Genomic DNA, 17,206 nt, shown 5'->3' with positions numbered 1-17,206 from the left:
CATTTATTTACCTCCCCGGATCTTGTTAACATGTAAAAGTAAAATAATGCAGGCAAGGGACAGACGTTACTGTAAAGTACTTTAAAACCATATTATATAGATAACCCCCTGAGCCACGTTAGTGTCTCTGTAGCTCGTTAGGTCTTTCACTATTGTGTGGGGTTTTTACATCCACGATTGGTTGAAGAATTTAACATTGGGAGGGGCAGATGGTATGCCCATCCCTTGGTTGAGTTTGCTTTGATATATTTTATTCTAGTTATTTTAATTGTTTTTAGTGGTTATGGTTTTGATTAAGTCATTTTTAAACTTGTATGTTTTGTCTTGCATATGGATTGTGATATTTGTTTACTTATGTGTTCTTACATGTATTGTTTACAGCCCTGAGGAAGTTCAAGTCTATTGAACGAAATACATTGGCTGTTTAGCTGTGTTGATATGTTACTTGTTGATTGCACAGGCTCCTGCCCACACACTCAAAGTCAAAGAAAGCTTTATTTGATTGCTATATCAAACAATCATAAAAGCACATACAAATAAACACATCAATCATTTCATAGGTTATCCATATCCACATTTTAAACATAATAGAATTATCATAGTTCCGATTTCCGATAAAAATTGATTAAATAAACATACATTTCCTTTGACTCAATACTCGCATTAAAAAAGTTATAATCCTAAAAACTCTATGCTCATTATCCAAAAGTTGAAATGCCAGGAGAGCAAGTCGACATTGGCGAAGCCCTAACGATTTTAAAACTGGTAGTATACAAACTTTCCTCACAACAGTATAAAACCTGCAAAAAAGAACGACATGTATCGTAGACTGTGCTGAATAGTTATCACAAGCACACATTTGAAGATCTTGAGCCCAGTAGTTCATTTTTGGAAGGGTAACAAGTCTGTGAAAAACCCCCAACCTAAATCTGGTCAATAGAAATCTATCAAAAACACCTGGAACAAAAATTAAATAGGGTTGAATATTAAACGTAGTTAAAATCAACTGATTGTGCAGGACAGTTGGTTTTGTAATCTTGATGACATTCTAATAGTATCCAATAACAGAAGGCCCTCTTTTTTTATTCTATGCGACCTAAATCTTGTAAAAAGTCTCGGACATAACTTACCCATGGGACCTTTAGGGCCCCTTCCAATTTCGAACTATCTGTAAGAATGTCCCTATTTAACTTTGCTTCTTCTTTAGTCCAGAGCCTGTGCCATAAGAGAACAGGCTCTAGCTTTATTAAATCAGAAATGAAGGGAAGGCCTAACTCAGCATGACACATGTATGATGAGGTACTATTCGGTACGGATAGAATATATCTTAAAAAAGAGTTTTCCACTCGTTGAATCGGAAGCAAATCAGCGAAGCCCCAGACCCAGCCCCATACACTGCAGTGGAGACACACTTTGCTTTATAGATTTTAATAAGCTCTTCAGGTGGTCTCCTACCCGGTTTTCTTGCAAAGTTGGTAGGGGCGTTTGTTGTTCTTAAGAGAGCTAGTTTTTTCGCTGAAACTGCTTGTACCCAGCTGTCATTTTGGTCGCAGAGAATTCCCAGATACGAGAATCTCTTGGTGACCCCTATCTTCTGTTCTGTCACAAACATGTCCTTAGACCTCTTAATACCATGGTCGCACCGCATAATAAAAGTCTTCGAGGAGTTCACTCTTAGACAGAGATCTTTCATAAAATTAGAAAAGCTATCTAAAGCCCTCTGGAGGCCTACTTGTGTACGGGAGATTAATACCGCGTCTTTCGCATATAGGAGAGCTGGTATTGGGCGTCCAGCTACTTGAGGGAAATCTTGATTGTCTTTCAAGAGTGCCTCACCCAGACCATTATTATAGAGATTAAAAAGAAAGCCGGCCAGGACACAGCCGTGGCTGACCCCCCTCCTTATTGGAAATGAGGCCAAGCACTCTCCATTCAAACCACAGCGTACACGTGCCTTGGCATCAGTATAAAAACGCTTAAGAAAATAAATAATCTGAACATCAACCCCCATAACTTCTAGTATTGACCAGCGTTTGCTGTGGATCACACAGTCAAAAGCGGCTGTGAGTTCCACAAACGCTAAACACAACTTCCCCTTCTTCGCCCGTGTGTATTTCCCCACTAAAATTAATAGATTTAAACTCTGTTCTACCGTCCCCAAACCTGCACGAAAGCCACACTGTAGATCAGATAGGACTGGGTCATCCTCCGCCCAGTCCTGAAGACGTTCTAGTATTATTCGACCCGCTTTTTTTGTCAGGGCATCCAATAAATAAATAGGCCTAAAACATCCAGGATCCTGTCGATCCCCCTTTGTAAAGATTGGCACAATGGTAGATTCTACCCGAGTGGATAACAAAGGGGTCCGGCAGCTAGCAGGAATTACCTGGGTGATTATTGGCCCCCACATTACCTGGGCGATTATTGGCCCACACACTCAACTTCACAGTTGTCTCAACTCCTGTACTGTTATGTTTATAAAACTGCCAATAAAAAGTGTTTTTTAATTAATACAGTTTTAATAAGATTTTGGGGAGTTTACCAAAGAAGAAAATGGGCAGAGAAAATAAAGCAACTATGCAGTGGAATATTAGGAGACACTGTTAATGCTCAGGCTGAGCACAGATGGAAGTTGGAACTAAGGATGGGCAAAGAATTCCGCTCCGCCGGCGGAGTTCACAGAGATTTGCCCGCTCCGCGCAAAGTTTAAAAAAACTCAACGAAGTGACATGGGGCAGAGTTTTTTCTCTTGAGCGGCTCGTCAGAAAAAAATCACGCTCTAGACTTCATCCCGGCAAGATTCCTCATCGAGCAAGGTTGCCTCCGCTTGCTTTGAGAAATCTGCAACTTGCATTGAGGAAGCTGCAGCTCGAGTAGAATGTCTACTCAAGCTGGCAGAAAGCTGCAGCGTCCTCTGGTGCGACATGTAGTGCCGTTCACGCTGATTTTAAAGCACAGGACAAACTCCTGGCACTAAAGATCAGTGGGAGCAGGGCGAATTAACAGACTACGCCATGGGCAGAACTCCGTGGCAGTGTTTTTCTGGCACTTCGCAAAGTTCTGCCGAGCAAAACTCTGCGAACTCCGCCTAGGCTTAGTTGGAACCCCAGTGCGGAAAACGAGCCAGAGCCCACAAGAACAGGTGAAAGCTAGAACTCCGGTGCATAGTTGCCAGTTATAACCACAAGGTAGAACTGAAGGTTACAACCCTAAGCAAATCTTTAGGTAAAAACCCCTAAGCACAGGTGGATAGTGGAAACTCTGGGAGCTCTGGTCAATGTTGGAGGATAAAATCACAGGTCAAAAGCGGAAGCTAAAATCCTTGTGTACAGGTGAAGGTTAAAACCACTATTTACTTGTGGATGATGAACCCTCTGTGCACAAGTGGAGGTTGAAACCTCTGAGCACAGGTGGAAGATAAAACCCTGATGCAGAGGTGGTGGGTAGAACCTCTTTGCAAATTAAGCATCACAGGGATACAACTGAGAGGCAGTAGAAGAACGTCACCATCTTCTGCCTTATTTACAATCAAACACAAAGTGGAAAATAATTTCGTTGTCCCAGTTTTTCAAATGGATCCTTGTGAAACTCATTTACAATTATGGGGCAATTACCCGTGACCAAAAGATGGTTCAGTGCGTCTTATTGATCCTGTGTTCTTTGGGGGTGCAGTCTATCTCAATTTGTAGTTCAAGACCTATTCTGTGTGGCTTCAACTCATTTCACACTCTCTATAGCACCTTGTGAGCATGGACAGCAACATGTGGGCACAATGATTGGAACACTGGATTAATGGAAAAGGAATTTAGAGCTGGTCTCACAACACTTTTTTTGCTTTTTTTACTTTTACAAAAGGACTTAAAACAACATTTTTTTAGCATGTCTGGTGCCTGCCACTGAAAAAAACCATAAATCAAACAATTTAATGAGGCAGCTAAAATTCAAGTTAGTCAAGTACAGAAGAACAGATAAATGCTGAATAAGAATGCTTAGTCTTTTTCCAACACCTCACGGAGTGACCAGATGTTCCATATTTGCTGAGAAAATCCTGGTTTTTCACCATCTGTCCTGACGGATTTTGGAAATTTAGTATGTTCTGGTTTCAGGTGGTTAAATGTATATGTTGTTTTAAAAAAAATCTTTCCTATCATTTATAAACAGGACACCTCATCACAAATGGAGCAGCGAGCATCCCTACTCAGACATAGTATATACTGAATAGGATACCTAGCTCATCACTGCCAGAATTCTGAACCAGGAGCTATTCGAGAATAGGTCAAGAACCCACCCTCCACTTAACACCTCCCCCTCTTACCCACCTACCCCATCTCCTCCACAGATGGAACCAAAAACATTTAGCAATTTCACATAACGATCCCACACATCAGACTGCACGGGCAAACCCCGAGATATACCCTCGTCCCACTCAACCATGCCCGTCATCCTGGCACTCAGTGAAGGGGGCTGCAGACCCATCAAGTGGATGGATATCCATCTTTTTGCCACTGCGAGGCTGAGCATGGCAAACCAATCAAGCGTCTTCTTAGGGTTTTCTGGGAGGAGTCCCAGTAAGCATTTCTCAACCATACAGAATATTGCTCAACCTGTCACCCTCTCTAGATTTGCCAAAACCTGAACCCAAAAGGGCACCAAAGTAATGGAGTACCACCCCATTTGAAAAAAATCTGCTCCCTCCCTGCCACATTTGAGACACCCGTGACCATCAGGAGGGTTAGATAGAATGCAATCTCTTTGGGGAAAAGTAGGTCATGTGGACCACGTTATACTGGATCAGTTTGAATCGAGCACAGACCGCTACTGTGCGCACCCCCTCATGAATTATGGACTAGTCTTTCAGGTTGAGGGGCCCATCCATGTACTGCTGCCATGGTGTCTCAATCTTGAGCAGCCAAGGCAGTCTATCAGCGGTAGGTGCTTGATATAAAGGGGAAATGAGCATGCGTCCCCCGTCAGAGACAAAAGTGTTACCACGGTCTGTGAGGTATCGGGCGCCTCCGGGAAAGGGGGCCACAACTGATGGCCCATTGCTCCTATCTTGACATATTGCAAGAATTGGCCATGTCCTAAACCAAACACGTCAATAGCGTCCTTAAGGGACACAAAGCATCCCTGTGGACACAAATCAGACAGCATTATACAACTCCCTGCCTGCCATTTTTCGACGGACATCACTTTAAACACCTGAGCAAACGGGTAGCTTAACCAAAGGTCCAGCCCAGGGGCATATGGCACCCGAGGACCTGCCTCACCACTCATTCCCAGATCCCACTCAAACGAATCAGGTGCATCCCTGCAGCAGGAGGACCTCTAGCTGCTGGTCCCCATGAGTGCCAGCAATAAAGGACCGTTCCCAATTGGTATCAGCATCTAGCCAATGAGCAGCATGTTGCAATTGTGCTGCAACGTAATAAAGTCCTAGGTCCGGGACCGCCATACCTCCCTTATTCCACTCTCGCTTCAGGGTCGACAATCCAACTGCATCACCTGCCCTACCACACTGTAGTCATTTATCAACCTCCTTGAATACTGTCCAGGCAGTTCATAAAAAGCATTCTGCATAGTGTACAGGCACCATGGGAGCGCCACCATTTTTATAAGACTTCTTTTTCCTACCAAGGAGAGGCGCAGAGTTGCCCAAAACTGGGTCTCAAGTTATCCAGCACTCTTCCCCTACTGTGGACATAGAACAGTGGTAACATACATACCCAAGAACTTCACACATTCAACTGTCCAGGGCAAGCCAAAGCTCAGGAGTTGGGCAAGGGGACAGGCCTCCAGCCTCCCCAACGAGTACAGGACCCATTTGCTCGGGTTAAGTCTCAATCCCAACAGTTCCCAAAATTCAGACATCACTGCTAACATTTTCGGAGCAGATATGTCCAGCTGCCGTAAATAAAGCATGGCATTATCCGCATAACAAAGAGAAACTATATGCTCAGTCAGCCCAACCAGAATTCCCCAACCCTTAACCGCATATCGAAGTCTGCAAGCCAAAGGTTCCATAGCCAGAGCAAAACTCAATGGATACAGGAGACAACCCTGTCTCGTGTCCCGCTGGAGAAGGCACTCCATCATCACTTAATGCCTAGCACGCACCCTTGCCACAGGGTTCTTGTATAATATCTGAACCCATTTAATAAAGCGGGGACTGGACCCCATGCGCACCATCACCTGTCACAGGTAGCCCTATGACATGGAGTCAAATGCCTAACAAGATCTAAAAAAGCAAGTGCATTTGGGTCCTCCTGCAGCCCCATCAAATGCAGAACGTGGGACAGGCGCTGCAAATTTCATAGGGTATTTCTATGAGGAATAAATCCAGACGGATCCTCCTGGATCAGGCGAGGCAAATATGCCATCAGGCGGCATGCCAGGAGGTGACTTATCAATTTACCCGGTTTCTGGATCACCGCTTTCAACGCCTGATCTGGTCAGTGGACTGCCCCCTTCCCTGCACAGCTCTGCCTGGTAGCCGCTACCCCATAGCTGCTGCTGACCCTCTGATCAGTGGTTTGAGATCCTCTTCCACCCGCAGGCTCCAACCTGTTACTCATCCCTGGTGGTCTAGTAGTAGAGCATCTCTGCTCGGCTGCTGCTCTGCCCACCGGTCTTCTGATCTTTTTCCTCCTTTTCATCTTTCTTTGCTTCTTTTCACTTTTTTCTTTTCCACTTTTGCCTCTTCTAGTGCCTTTACCCTCCATGTCCCTGGCGCTGCTCGTCCCCCGCAGCCCCACCCCCCTCCAGGCCGATTCCTGCTTCCCGCTTTCCCGCCTCCCAGCTGTTTAGCCCTCCCCCTCTCACTACTTATGGCGGCTGCTGCACGGTGTAGGTGCAATCCACTGATCTTGTCAGTGGACTGCTCCCTTCCATGCCCAGCTCTGCCTGGTAGCTGCTCCCCTCATAGCTGCCGCTGACCCTCTGGTCAGTGGTTTGAGGTCCTCCTCCACGTAGGCTCCCGCCGGTGCCTCATCTCTGGTGGTCCAGTGGTAGAGCATCTCTGCTCTGCCGCTGCTCTGCTCTCTGCCTTCTGATCTCTTTTTCTCTCCTTGTTAATTTTCTTTGCTTCTTTTCACTTTTTCATATTTTTTCCTCTCTGGCCTCTTTATGCACCTTTTACCTCTGTGTCCGTGCCACTGATCATTCCCCGTGGCCTCACCCCTTCAGCGCAGATCACCACTTTCCCGTCTCCCAGCTGTCCAGCCCTCCCTCTCACACTACTTATGGCAAAGTGAAGGTGCAATCCACTGACTTGTCAGTGGATTCTCCCTTCAATGCGCTGCTCCACCTGGTAGCTGCTGCCCCTGCACCTGCTACCGACCCTCTAATCAGTGGTTCGAGGCCCCCCTCACCCGCAGAATCCCGTCTGCGCCTCATCCCTGGTGGTCCAGTGGTAGAGTGTCTCTGCTCTGCCTCCTGTCTCACTGCCTTCTGATCACTTTATCCCTCTGTTTCAGTTTTTTTGCTTCTTTTCAATATTTTCTTTTTTTTCTCTCTTGCCTCTATTTGTGCCTTTTCCCTCTGTGTCCCTGCTTTGCCCCATGGCCTTGCCCCCTCCAGCACCGATTCCCACCTCCCAGTTGTCTTGCCCTCCCCTTCACACTACTTATTCCGGCCGTTGTGCAGCTGCGCTGCTGGCGTGCCGAAGGCACACCAAAGGCCCGCCTGTGCCTGGACCGGAATAAGGGCGAAGGGAACCTGGTTCTTAGATCATCCACCGATACGACACCAGCACCCTTCACGCCCTCAACACCGGACGCAACACCGCCTGCCGCCGGACATCGCCAATGGACACCCAAGGCCCTTTTTCCTACCGGAACTGCAGGAGTGCCTTTTCCTGGCACCGCACACCAGCCCCACCCACCGCAAGACCGACAAACACCGGACCCACTGTTACCTTCCCAGAAATTAGAACAAGGTCACCGAAGAACAGCTCACCACCTCTCTCCGAAAAAAACCTCCACTGACATCCACAGAGGCCAACTCCTCAGCACGCACCCTTCACAGACGGATCTCCGAGCGCCGACTCTTTGGCTCCCTGAAGAAAGCCCAAAGTAAGCAACACACCAAGAAAGCCAGCTGGTTCTCTCCCGCCCTTTATGAGTCCAGACGCACCTGTGGACGGCTCGAGAAGAGATGGAGGAGCAGCAAGACCCCAGAAAAACACTCAGCCTTTAAGTCCGCTGTCATCGCACAACACAATCTCATCAGAACACTGAAGAAAGCAGCGCTAGAAGAAAGAATCAAAGCCAATGCACTCAATAGTAAATAACTTTTCTCTGTGGTCAAAGCATTTGCCAGACCCAGCACAGAGACAGCAGACATCCCTCCTTCCAAAGACCTGCAACATTCTCAGCACCTACTTCCACTGCAAGATCAAGGAGATGCACGACAGCTTCAACAGCCTCAATAACCAAGATCCTCCCCCTCCACCCAAAATCGCACGATACGGTGCCGTACCCCAACATACCCTACTCAGCTGGACTCCCCTCTTTGCGGACAACGCCCTCAAGATCATGAAGAGCATCCAATCTAGAGCACCCTCTGACCTGCCCGCATCATTCTTCAACAAAGCAAGCACCACCACTGCTCCAGAACTCTGCCGCACCATCAACTGCTCCATCAACTAAGCCACCTTCCCAGAAGACTGGAAACACGCGGAGATCAATCCCCTGCTAAAGAAACCCCCTGCTGACCTGACAGACCTCAAAAACTTCAAACCCATCTCTCTTCTCCCCTTCTAAGCCAAGGGCATTGAGAAGGCCATCAATACCCAACTTTCTGAGTTCATTGAAGCAAACCACATCCTGGACCTTTCCCAATCCAACTTCCAAAGCAACCAGAGCAAAGAGACAGCCCTCCTTGCTGTCACATACGACGTCCGAGCCCTCCTCGACTGAGGCAAAATTGCAGCCTTCATCCTGCTGGACTTCTCGGTCACCTTCAATACCGTCCCTCACCGCACCCTATGCACAAGATTCCATGACGCCTGCATAGGCGACAAAGCCCTCGAATGGATCCACTCCTTCCTCACCGGCCGAACACAGAGTTCCTGTAGTATCCTCAGGTTATGTTAATATGTTCCCTTTCATTCTGTACCTAGCTGCTCAGCCAGTGTGAGTGTTCCGTGTAGAATGTTAGTGTGAGTGGAATGTTTGGGTGCCTGTGTGTGTGAGAGACAGTTGGGAAGATGGGCTGAGCAGCTAGGAGGCTGCTCCTAGTGGGGCTTGTTCTGGACTTGTTCTAGCTTGCTGTAACTAACACTTATGGACTTAATAAACTACATAAAATCATCTCGGCTACGTCTACTTCATCACCTGAACACGTGGGGTTAGCTCACTACATTTATGGTGACGATCTGGAGCTTTTCTTACGCTAAAGGTAGTTGGATGCCAACTAAGGATGTGGAGTACAGCAAGACTACGTGTAGGAAAGGACCTACTACACTTACTAACAAAAAGAAGAAACAGGTATCAAGAAACTCAAGTAAAAGAAAAGAAACCAGTCAAGCAGGAAACCAGTCAAGCACGTCTCGCAGCCCCACCAGTGTCCAATACACAGGACAGCCCAAGCCCAGGCGTGCTGTCATCTCATCTCAGTATCTTCAACAACCTGAAATTCAACATCAAAGCTGTCTACGTTTGTCAGGAGAACATAGTTCACAAAGAAGGTACATGGTGCAACAACCAACGTCAAGGTTACAAGTATTAATGGACAATGTGCCTCTGTAAACCCACAAGAAACGTCTACAGTGCCTGAAGTAGTATCTGTGGTTTCCTGAGTTTCCACCTCCAGTGCGGAGTGTAATGGTGCCATTTTGCGTAAGGTTGTCTTTCTTCAGGTTCATCGTCTGTGACTGTGTACATGCTTTGAAGGTTTGCTTGCCTTGCTTTGGTGACATTTTCAACTTATTTCGCCTCCGTGTAAGCGCAGGACTTGAGGAGTTCACCTTTTGCCTGTTCACAGTAAACAACGGTTTTTCAAATGTCATTCAGCTGTTTGCGTCAAGAAAATTGCCTGGTGTTTCTGCCTGCCGTAGTTGAGAGCCAACTGGGTGAGAAGGTTACAGTTTACGATTTATTCTGTGTATGGTGTTTTCCCTGTGTGGAATCTGAAATATAAGCAAGAAATGAATCCACACAAACGGTCCTCAGTCAAGGGTAAGATAACAGCGTTTATTAGTAGAACCAACAACGAAATAACGTGCAGCACGGGGGCACCAGCAAAGTCACTGAGTGCCCAAAGATGTGACATTGGTGATAGCTTTTATAAGCCAATACCACAAAGGATACGGCATCATCACATACGTAGCACAAATTAAGCATAGTTCATTTGACCAATTTGCAAGGGCCTAGATAGTTATATACCATTTAAGGTCCGAAAAGTATGTCTGTATGTATGTATGTATGTATAACATATTTGTAAAGCGCTCCAATCACCCAACGGGCATCCTGGCCCTATAATCCAACTAAACCTGTATAAACAGCGACAGCGGCAGGCTACTCTATCCTAGGAAACAGATGAGTTTTTAATTGTTTTTTGAAAGGTAGAAAGTCTCCAGCACATCTAAGCGACAGTGGGAGATTGTTCCACAGCTTAGATGCCATGTAGACAAACGAGCGTCCCCCCATCCGCTTCCTCCGGATTTTGGGGACCGTTACCAAGCTAGCTGACGCAGAGCGGAGAAGTCTGGCAGGGCTGTACCAAGTGAACAATTCCTGTAAGGGGAGTGGTCCCAAACCATGTAAGGCCCGGAAGACCAAACACAGAGCTTTATATTCGACCCGCTGAGCAATAGGCAGCCAATGCAAATCTTTGAGGGCTGCAGATGATGAGTCAAACCGTCGGCGAGAGAGTGCTAGCTTGGCGGCAAAATTCTGGACCCGTTGCAGTTTGCCCAGTGCCGTGATGGGAGCCCCCAGAAGTAGTGCATTGCGGTAATCAAGTCTACTAAGAATGATACTACGCACTACTTCTGGTCTGGCATGGGCAGGGAGCAAAGGAAGAATCTTCCGTAGGGTACGTAGAAGCCCCATACAGGAAGACACTGTTTTGTCAATGAAACCCTCAAGTTGAAGATTGGGTTCCATGGTCACACCCAGATTGCGAACCGAGCTTGCTGCTGCTACTGTGCCTTGAACAGAAGGGGGCCAGAAGTCTTGCGGTAGAGGACGTGAAACGCGATCCACTGAGCAATGCAACACCTCCGTCTTGGAGCTGTTAAATTGCAGCGAGTTGTTACTTAGCCATGTTGCCGTGGAGACCATACAGTGATGGAAGGCCTCCAATGACACCGCTTTCTCCCCCTCAATGGAGAAGACGAGTTGGGTGTCGTCAGCATAATTGGTAACCGTTATGCCAAAAGATTTAATTAATTGGACCAGGGGGCGGAGGTAAAGATTAAAAAGAATAGGGCTGAGGGCTGAACCCTGGGGTACGCCCTGCCCTACCCTTCTGATGGTAGACTTGAAGGGGGGAAGGGCAATCACCTGATGTCTATTGGTCAAGTATGAAACAAGCCAATCTCGGGCCAGGCCCATCACCCCAGCCTCCTCTAACCTCCTGGTCAAAATGGCATGATTGACCGTATCGAACGCCGCCGACATGTCAAGCAGCACTAAAAAGGCTGCCTGACCATGATCGGCACGCGAACGAAGGTCGCTCAAAACGGATACCAAAGCTGATTCGGTTCCATGGGCTGGTCTGAACCCAAACTGCGCTGCATCTAGATAATCATTAGCTTCCAGGAAATTGGATAGGTGTCTTGTGACCAATTTCTCCAGGATCTTAATCGGGAACGGGAGCAATGAGATCGGTCTATAATTAGCAGGAGATAAGGGGTCCAGTGATTCCTTCTTCAGCAGCGGAGAAACTACCGCAAGCTTCCAGCTGTCCGGGACCGGGGCAGAGCCTAAAGATTGACAGCAGATTGCATGGAGAGGAGGAAACAGCTCCCGCCCAAACACCTTCCAGAACTTGTGCGGAAGAACGTCTAAAGGCGAGCCTGAAGACACACTATTAGCTAAAGCCACAAATTCTGAAAAGGAAGGGGCGGGAAAACTATCCAGCCTTGCTCTTCCATCCGCCACCTCCAGTGTGGGCGAGGGAGTAGTCACCGAGATGTTAGGATTCATTTTACTCAAGATGGTCGCAATCTTGTCTTCGAAGGCCGCCGCCAACGAATCACAAAGTGACTGAGAGGCAGGAATGGCGGTGGACGCACTAGCCGGTCGGGATAACTCTTTAACCATTTTAAATAGGGCCTGAGCTTTATTAGAGGCTGACAACAAAGTCTCCTCAAGGAACCTTGCTTTTGCGCCTTTAATCTGGATCTTATATGCTGCCAATTCCCGCCTAAAAAGTAGCAGATCCGATGCCAAATAATGTTTCCGCCACTTTCTCTCTGCCCGTTTACACTGGAGTTTTAGTTGGAGAAGCTCTCTCGAATACCAAGGCATGGCAACCCTTTTCCTGTCTCGTCTTTTTCTTAATGGGGCCAACTTATCTAAAGACGCCGTAATACGCTGAATGAAGATCTCATAGCTTTGCTCCACATTCTCATCCAGGTGGAAGGTGTCCGGGAGCAGACTAGGAAGAGGTTCACTCCTCAGGAGCCTAGACCATTGTCTACTGATCTTGACATTTCCCAGGCTACTATACTTTGGGTGATTTTCCGGAAGGTCGGCCAAGAACAGAACTAAAGCATGGTCCGACCAACATTGTGGTAGGATATTTTCCACCCTTACCTGACCATGATTGGCATAGATCAGGTCCAGGGCATGGCCCTTCTGATGGGTTTTTGAGGCCACCAACTGCTCCAGGTTTATGTTACTACACGCCTGAGTGAGGCAAGAGTAAGATGAGTTTGTTGGACCGCCAGGCCATAGATTAAAATCCCCCAGCACTATTAATCTGGCATGTGAATTAGATAGGTCATAAATCAGGTCTGTAAGTTCGGACACAGCCGACATGGCACCAGCAGGGGGTCTATAGCACACAAGTACCGTAAAAAGTACACCTCCCAGTACTGTTGCAGACTGTGTGACCTAGGTCTGCTTCTGAGACTTTCCACTGTAATGTAAGATATAGGTCTGGTGCTTTTTCAGTTAATAGTTGCAACATAATAGAATGGACCAGACATATTACAAAATGTGCTATGCTGAAATGTCTGTGTCTACATGAGCATCTTCTGTATTATTCTTGATCGAACCGTGTGTTACAAAAGCTGTGTCTCTGAAGCGAATGGTAAAGTACAGGCATTTTGTGCACTGCTTTCCATGTCAACTTAGCAGGGCCTAGAAGCTTACAGCATTTGGTATCATACAAAAAAGATGGCTTCTACATTGCCCCATCTGATACCAAATCACTATCTTCTAACCCCCCACCTCCCTGCCGGCCATTGATGAACAGTATTTCAATTGTTTTTTTTGCAAATATTATTATCAGTGCAGTCACTTTTATCCATGGGACTGGTGTCAATATGGCTCCTAACACTGATGGCCATGTTCTGTCCCTTCTTCTTGTACTGGGCATTGTTCCTTTCTTTCACTTTTTAGTTAATGTCTCTGATAAGACCAGATCAGATCTCTTCTATTGCATAAATCACGCAATCCAAAATGTCAAGTCAAATGTCTGCTATTTCTTGTGCTATTGTTTGATGTCCAAAAAAGTGGGGAACGAGATGTCTTGCAAGATCAGGTCTCTTAACACACTCAATAGCGGAGTATTTGGCACAGTTAGTTCCAGCACACTATTTAATTTTATTCCAGGACACAATAACCTCATACGAATTATTAGTTGATACTCTTCTACCCTCAATTGTATAGATCTAAGCCTTCCAGATCTTGTTGCTGGCATTTGTCGTAATTGGTGTGTACTTAGGTAGTTACATACCCTTAACCAAGTGTTCAATTCAGTTCTTTGATGTTCCAAAGCCTTGTTTTTGATATCTAACTAGCGGGTGATGCACCTCCTAGGGGTCTATTGGTGCAGACACCAGGCAACCATTTAGAAGAAAACGTTGGTGCCTTGATGGTGTACTGTCAGAGGTTACTAGCACATGACAGTTGGCACTCCCTTGGAAAGTAGCTGGTACAGACGTCTTTGGAGTGATGATACCCAGAGGCCTGGGCTTGTTGTGCGCAGTATGTTACTGCCTCTGGTGTCTTCTGTTTTCTGTTGGAGGCCTAGCCTGCCCCGAGCAGGTGTCTGCCTCTATCTCCTGTTGTTCTTGTCTTGCGTGGTGGATCGAAGGTTGTACCTGCGAGGTGCCTCAGCTTATTCTCTGCTGTCTGGTCCGTCTGCTTTGGAGCTGTGGATCCAGGATGTCAGCCCTTGGCACTTCACTGCTGTTACTGTGCTGAGGATGATCTGGTGACGTCCCTTCCACCTTGGCTGGAAGCAGTGCCGTCGGGTGTGGGCTTTTACCCAGATCCAGTCACCAGGCTGCAGGTCATGTGGCGGTGGAGATGTTGCCTCTGGAAGAGCCTGCAGTACCTGGTGGTGAAGATAACGTAAGGTCTCTGTTAATTTCTTGCAGTAACATAAAAGCAGGTAGTCTGTTAATAATAGTGGAGCTGTGGACATATGGCCTGCAATGTTCATGGGGTGGCCAAATATTATTTGCTGGGCTGGGCTTTGTTACCCTATCTGGCGTGCTCCTCATAGTCAGCAGGGCTAGTGGTAGTGCACCTACCCATGAAAGTTCAGTTGATGCACACATTTTTCCAATCTTATTCCAAAGCGTGGGATAAGTTCCTGTAGGAGGCATTTGGCAACCGTATGTGCATCACAGTTCTCTGTTGGGTATGCTTCGGTCCATTTACTGAACATGCACACAATTACCATCACATGTTTGTACTTGTGGGTGGGGGACATGTCTATGAAGTCCATCTGGAGGCTTTCAAATGGTCTTGGGGAGGTGGGAAATGACCATGTGCAGTTGGTGCGCCCTTTCCAGTATTGTATTGTGCGCAAACAGTGCATTGCCTGCAAAGTCTTTCTGCTATTTGGCGGAACTTGGAGTTGTACCAGCATTGGGAAAACAGTCTTATTCATGCCATCTCGGCCAACATGTGAGAGATCGTGAAAAAAGGCATGTGATAGAAGGAAGTATTGCTGAGGGCAGGCATATCTTCCCATTGGGCCCTGTCCATAACCCCTCCTTTGTTTGCACACATCCTCCTTTGGCCCATTTCTCTTTTTTATCCTCCCCTACCTTCCTCTTAATATAAATTGGGTCAGAGTGTACTGAGTCACTGTTATATTTAGTATTCTTCTCGCTGCTTGTTATTTGTACCATTGCTAACTGGCAGCCTGTCAGTGCTATTGTCTTTTCTTCCCCATCAATAAATGCGTTGCCCTTTGATACATATTCCATTGATGATGTGTGCACTGCACATTTTATTATAGCCACTGTAGTTGGTCTTAGTAATGCTTGGAGGAAGCCACTGATCAACTGTGCATGTTATATTTGTTGGCCTGTGGGTGTGAGAAATCCCCTCATGGAGAGATAGGGAAAGAGACAACATTTTGATAAACACAGAAGGTCACTGTTAATGCCAGACCTAATTAGGGGCTGAGTTTTGAAATAAAGTGCACCCACGTACTCTGATTAAGTGCAGATATACATCTGTGGTTATTTCACAAGACTTTACAGAAGCAGGACAAGAAATAGTACTCCTAGAAAATATTTGTGAACTGCATTTAAGCATGAGCAAATATGCAGGTGTAGATCTACTCATGCGAAAATCTGAGTGTTTGCAAGCTCACTTTTCCTCCATCCACTTTTAGCCAACCTTGGAAGAAGTATTATGTCTGCCATTTTCAGGAGCAAAAATCCAACCTGTCTCAGCATTCCTACCATTACCTCCATCCTCTGTATGTAGGTCTGTGGAACGTGGCAGCATAAGGTAATAGTTAGTATTCAAACCCTACTATGGAAGGAGCCCTGGCATAATCAGAAATGCTATTTTAGAGATCTTATATAATGATATTGCTACCATAATTTGTCGCCGCATTGCGTGGCATAAAAGGGACAAGTGGTTTTTGTCACAGGACACCTATTCACTAACACCCCTAAAGACTGCCCCTGTACATTAAAAGACATAATAAATCTGTACACATTGTATCCTTAAAACATCATAATACGAAGCACAGTCATTCAATGCGCACTATCCTTCTGCATTGGCAAATACTCATTACTAAAGAACAATAAATAAACATAATATCACTACTCTTTGTCCAATCCTTTGTAGTCCCTGGCGAATGCACTGCTTTCAAAAGCATTTTAGCGCATTCCCCTTACAATATAATTCGTTATATTTCCTGCAACTCTGAAGAACCTAGAAATGAAAAACATTAATATACATACACAATATTTCTTTTAGATGCATACATAACATAGTACTTCTCCTTGCTCCATTCAATTAGGCAAAACCCTTTAAGAGCGCAATATACCTAGTGCTATTCTATATGTGCTTGTGAGGATGGTGACGTTATATGTTAGGCGGCCGTCTGTGGAGTGAGAAATGGGGAAAACAAGCCAGCTACCTCACACGACCTAATTGTGTTATCCTGGGCATTTCATTTTCATCTTAGCAACTTACAACATCTTTCTTAATAATGGGAACCCAGGCCACCCAGATCATTCATCTTTTAGCTCAATAGCTAATATGTTCAAATGCACACTTTGAAAAACCAGCACTTGAAACAGGGACAATACCTATCAATGCACGGAAATAACATGATAACTGGCAGGAGGATCCTCTGTTCCCCCTGCTTTTTAATTAAGTAGCCTTTGCGCAATGTAATGGAATCTTTTGTCCTTTAAAATAGCAAATGTCTCCTGTTGTAAATCACTCTGGGAGATGGGGTGGGGGACCTGTGGATAACATCACTCTGGCCCTCACAATGTCAATTGACAAGACACCAAACGGGCACGCACGACACACATCTTTTCTCTGACGTTCTTGCATCTGAAAATGTTGAACCAAAACTTATTAAAGAGCATATACACAAAATAACATTTCCCTTCATCAATCTTTAAATGAACCTTAAACAATAATAATTTCTAACAGTTATTCAATCCTATTTTGTTAATATACCCTTAAGAATGGGCATTTCCTTCCATTCTCCGCTGCGAAGAATACATATTTTTTTTGTATAACCAGTTCTGTTTATACCCACA

Source organism: Triturus cristatus, chromosome 6, assembly GCF_964204655.1.
Source record: "Triturus cristatus chromosome 6, aTriCri1.1, whole genome shotgun sequence".
In the NCBI taxonomy this organism is placed as follows: Eukaryota; Metazoa; Chordata; class Amphibia; order Caudata; family Salamandridae; genus Triturus; species Triturus cristatus.
Note: the sequence above shows the minus strand (reverse complement) of the source record.